Source organism: Chelonia mydas, chromosome 22 (genome assembly GCF_015237465.2).
Source record: "Chelonia mydas isolate rCheMyd1 chromosome 22, rCheMyd1.pri.v2, whole genome shotgun sequence".
Lineage (NCBI taxonomy): Eukaryota > Metazoa > Chordata > Testudines > Cheloniidae > Chelonia > Chelonia mydas.
In genome coordinates, this window is record NC_051262.2 from 15,168,620 (window position 1) to 15,174,073 (window position 5,454).

Consider the following 5,454-nt stretch of genomic DNA (forward strand, 5'->3'; position numbering starts at 1 on the left):
CAAATGTTCCAGGCATTTCCTTGGAGCAGAACTACTGCATGCTCCTCCAGGAGAAGGGCTCACCTCAAAATCCTCAACATGGCAGTGTAACAAATGAAACAGTAACCCAGCGTACAGGCAACTCTCTGGCTAAGGCCTGAGCCACTTCCTCTCTGAGCAGGAAACAGCCCCTCAGGCCTGAGAAATCTCTGAAAAGCCATGCAGTCACCCAGCCAAAATCTTTAGCAGCATGCACTGGTGTAACCAAGTTAAAGAAACGGTAGAGGACTAGGAGTGACAATCCAATAGTCCTCCAGCCCCCTAAGCAAGATGGTAAGAAACTGAGATGGGATATGTCCCCCTTTAACAGTTGCGCCTAGTGCTGCATGCATTACTTAGCTGCTTTTCCATACACCCTCTGTCTTTTGCTGTGCCCGCAGCCAAATGCATCCTTAGATCACACTGGCTTTGTGCAACAAAGTGGAAACAAGGATACACATGGTGCTTATCAGCCAAGGAAACAGCACAGGCCTATCTGCTGCTGATTGGGAATCCATGGTGCAGAGCTATGCAGGAGGAATGCAGTCAGTTCCCCAGGCTTTCTGTCCAGCTCTATGGTCTGTAATCAACAGGTCTAAGCCATCCTCACTGTTTCTGACCCTCCTTTGGATTTCCTCCTCCCTGTTCCTCTGCAGAATGGCCACAGCATTAGTCTTCAAGGCACAATGAAAACAAAGCTCACTTTTAACCTGGGTCACTGAGGCATGTTGACCTTTATACCAGGAATGTATGTGAGCAGAGTGCAAGATGCTCCGAGAGAAGGGGTGACTGCAGGAAGTGGCACAATAGCTGGGGGGGAGGCGGGGGAGAAGGCCCATCCTCCTCCCAACCCCAAAGACATAGGGGTGGATTAGGTGTACTTAACCCTCCTTCAGTGCAGGGGGGTGGGCTAGAAGACCTCTTGAGGTCCATTCCAGCCTGACATTTCTATGATGCTGCTTGGTGCAATCTGATAATTTATGTAAAGCTTACTCAAGCTAGCTTTCCCCCTTTCTCCTGTGGGGGAGCAGACACATTCTTGTTCCCTTTAAACCTGCTAGCTCTGGGCCTTCCATATATGATTCTTGATCATAGCAGTGGCACTGAGAATCTCTGGTCAAGGCTCCAGAGTGCTAACTACTGTATATACAGACCTTGTCCCATAGCGCTTACTTGGTGAATGGCAGGACACAATGGGTGGATAAAGCAAACCTGAGAGGGGATGGCAACATAGCTGTTGCAGTTTAGCTGGACACTTGCAATATTTGATATATAAGGAGGAACAGTGGACACTGACGCTGGTGCTATGCAGATGAGATGCCAGGCTCTCAGAGCAAAGAGAATGAAAGTAAGTTTCACAAAGGTGGTCAGAGGCAGTTACAATAAATCCCATGTACTCAGTCAGGTCTTGATCCTGAGCACGCTAGCCCAATCCAGAGACATGTGCATCCTCCCATTACTTCAACTGGTTCTACCCACATCTGTCTGTGGCCTCTGGCCTATCACCACACCGCACTATCACAGCAGAATTTCTTCTTCACACCAGCTTGGGATCTGGCCCCAGCTCTTAATGGGCCATCCCCCACCTGGATCCTCATGAACCAGACAACTTGAAGAAATCCACCCTGGTATGAAAAAGAAGGCTAAGGGGGCGGAGACTGTTGAAGCTGATAAAATGAGCATACAACAGTGTTTTCTATTTTTCACGCCTCACAACCAACTTTGACCCACTAATGGCCAGCAGATCAGCTTCACACTTCAACACCAGCCATGGGCTCCCTCTCCTGTTCAACTAGTGCTACGTTTTAACCAAAGAGGTCTCCTTAATTTGCTGTCAGGTTGCTGAAGCATCTTGGTCCCCTGAAGAAAAATAGCAAGGGCTGACGTGACCCTCTCGTGTTTGTTTATAGGAGATGAGCTCACAGCAGTACAGACAGCCACTCTGGTCCTTGCAAATCTAACTGGATGTGTGTTTCAGTGATTTGACAAACAGAAGACGGCAGCAGCAGATTTCTCTTTTTGGTTTGCAACAAATTGCAAAGCAAGTGCAGACCCATTTATTATGGGAAAACCAGGAGGCACTTCAACAAGGCTGTGGGGCAGAGAAAACATTTCTGTGTGACATTTCAAGCCAATAAATTATTCAAGTCTGGGAGGAAAGATGCAGAGAGTGGATATGTATCATCCTAGAGAGCAGGAGCCCCATTGCCTGTCAAAGGTATCCCTCACTGGCTCAGCTGAAAGCTCTTAGTTGCAGGGAGCATGTCTGCCTTGCTGTGTAACACTTATCACACATGGCCCCAGGTCAGGGCATCATGGTGCAACTGAAATATAAATATTCAATAACATCAGAAGGACTTCTCTAAAAAAAGGGGGAGGGGGGGGAAGAGGCAGCTGTTAAACAAGGTGTAATGAAACAGCACATGTAAAAAGAGACCCAGAAAACACGTTTCTTCCTGGGGCAGCACATCTCTAAAAGCCTTAAGGGTGGCATTCAAAATAGTCCAGCAGTCTCTGGGCAGAGGAAACATCACCTCTGCACAGAGAGCCTGCCCAAGGCTTTAATCACCAAATAACTACCACATTAAGGGTTTAATGGCCACATTAAGGGCTGAGTAGGGATTGAGCAGTACCTGGGAACCTCAGCATGGGTTGAATTTAGTCTGGAAGGCCGAGATTTCCATGTTGCATTTTGATTGCTTGAGCAACTTTGAGCATTGCCAATGATCAGCCTGGGGAGAGGAGTGAGAGAAATTAACATGATTATTTCACACCTCCCAGTAAATAAGCAAGCAGGGAGCAGAGGGCATTTCTTTATGTAGCCTGCCCTGCCTGGTGAGCAAAGGGGAAGCATTCCAGAGACCATCTTGGGCATGGCTGATGGGCTGCTCTGATGGGGGAGAACACTCCATATTCTTCTCCCAGCCTGAGCTGCTGCTCTAAGAGCTTGCAACAGGTCTAAATTGATGCTACCTCGCCAGCAGCATTGTTGCACAAGCTCTGTCACATTGCTTCTCTCTTTCCCGATCACACTGGGAAGCGATTAAACGGGCAGCGCCACAGAGAACACAGCTTCCTTGCCCTGTGAGTTTGCTCCAAAGACACCACCCCCAAGAGGAGCTAATTACCAGCAGATAGCATTGAAGAGATGATCGCTTATCACGAGATGTGGGCAGTGTACACCTGCCTTATGGCGGTTGTCCACATAATGTACTATATACAGAGGGGACATATGAGCACTTATCAAGTCAGTCTCCCAAGAGCAATCAAATGCTAGTGTTGCTTATAAAGCAGATAGTAATTGTCTCTAATCTGACATTTTACTCCCACTATGATTGCAATCTGCACTCTGAGATGTGCAGAAACATGGGCTTTCACCATATGATAGAAAGAGTGAAGGTTCAGGTGCAAAAGCCAAGCTCACGTTCTAGAGATGACATTTAGAGCAGAGGACTCCAAGCCAGAGCTCTGGGGACCTATTCCCAGCTACACCACTGTCTCAGTGACTTTGAGCCAATTATTTGTGCATCAATTTCCCTGCCCTGTGAAGTTCAAGGGATTTAGGAAATGTCTAAAACAGGTTGGAGCAAGGATGAAAACTCACAGACTGAGCCTCCATTCAGCCAAGACTGAGTGAATGGTGCTAACATTTACAGCAGAGGGGGCTGTTCAGGAGCCATGTAGCATGAAAAAGACCTGTCTGGAGATGGGATGTGAATAGGACAGGGAGCCAGATAGGCACAGAGAAGCAAAAGGTTTGTTCCATGTGGTTAGAGTGTGTGGCAGAATGGCCCATGTTAGTATGGTGGGTCCTATGCTTTTCTTGGTAGGGGACTAGAACACCACCCCTTTCACCTGCTCTTGGGGCACCAAGGGCCCCACTAGTGGCCCAGGAAGGTGACAGAAGAGGGAAGCAGTCTGGGTTTACACCTCACTCTGAGCCATAGCCCCTCTCAATCCCTACAGGTTTCTTACCCTCTGGGTAGGGTTACCCTCAGTCCTTGACGCTGGAGAAGGAGTCTCCCTTCCTCTGGTTTTCTGGTCTTTCAGCTCTCAGCAACACACCACCAAACTCCAATTCTCTCTCCTTCCTGACACCTGCCTAAAACCCCATCTGCCTAAAACAGGGGTTTTTTATTAGGTTTCTGATAATTGACTACAGGTGCTCCAATTAACCTGTAGTAACCTTCCTTAGTCTACAAGGAAACACGCCTTAATTAGCCTAGGTTTTATATATCTCCCCTCGACCACTCTCCCACTGCCCCTCTGGCTCTTCTGTATCACAGTGGACGGATAGAAAGCAGGCTAGTAATTAGGGAGCTTTGGGATGTTTGAAAGGTTATGGTTGTGTGCACAAGGGGGACCTGTGCACCAGCTGGCAGAACGCTGTATTGACCCACTTTACATGGGGACTGGGGAATGTCAGCCTGGGGAAAGGAGCACCATTATGAAAGTTCTGGGGATTTTGCTGCATTCTACTTTGCAACATCCAGCAGCTGTGTCTTTCCTGAGATGGGTACTGTAAGTGACACATTACAGGGCTCCTTCCACTGGAGACCTTTCAACTGCCGAGGCAAATGACAGCTACAGTAAACACATGTTGCTCCTGCAAAAGGCCAGCAACTTAGTTTTGGGGAATACAGCAAAATTTGGGGATTAGTGCATATCAGATTTTTGCTTTGCGGACTGTGCTTTGCTTTGCGGAGCAGTAATGTGCTCACCTCAAACCATGGGACCCTGAGCTTTAGGGCTGGGGCTTGGTACCTGGCACTGCCATGCTGTCTTAGGGCTTTTCAAGACGGGCAGCCGTTTCAACCTCCCTGGGCAGGAGCTTTCCATCCAAGCCTCTGTTAGGAAATGTTCCTGTTTGATTTGCTGCTGTTTGATTCCTCTCCATGACAAGGAGGGTCATCTAAAGAAAATCATTATCAGAGTTGTATTTGCAAAGAAAAAGTCAACAAAATGTTGCAACAGTCTTAAGAAATTTTTGTTCTATAAAGTCAAAATACTCTCATAATTTGGGTATCCAGTTGTGCTTACACTGGTGTTCTTGTGTTACATGAACTCATACTTTGCATTTCTGTACTGTAAATATCCTTTGCTTGAGGATATCAAAGCACATTACAAACACACAAACTGAAGCAAAATGAAAATGATTATTTGTACTGCAGTAGTACCTAAGTACTCCACACATGAACCGTGACCCTGTTGTTCTAGGTGCTGTACAACAAAAAGACAAGTCCCTAGAAAAATCAGTATTTCCAAGTATTTTTTCCGTTGAGACGTGATGATCGCAGCAAGAAAGACCAATTTCTAGTTTCACATGAGCAAGTTTATCTAGGCTTAAAAATAAAATTCCAGTTTCCCTGAGTAAGTGTTACAACACAGACGACAGTGTAATGTGAGTTCTAGTTGGTTCCAGCTCGATATACAATG

The 5,454-nt window shown here is 46.9% G+C and overlaps 1 long non-coding RNA gene across 1 annotated transcript; it reads right to left on the reverse strand.

The window, feature by feature from the left end:
• Positions 1 to 238: 238 nt before the first annotated feature.
• Positions 239 to 4,127, reverse strand: LOC122463549. Its single transcript, XR_006287017.1, has 3 exons — positions 3,994 to 4,127; positions 2,652 to 2,750; positions 239 to 1,643 (listed from the first exon to the last, which is right to left on the reverse strand). It is a non-coding gene; the product is annotated as an uncharacterized LOC122463549 (long non-coding RNA).
• Between the last annotated feature and the right edge of the window lie 1,327 nt (positions 4,128 to 5,454).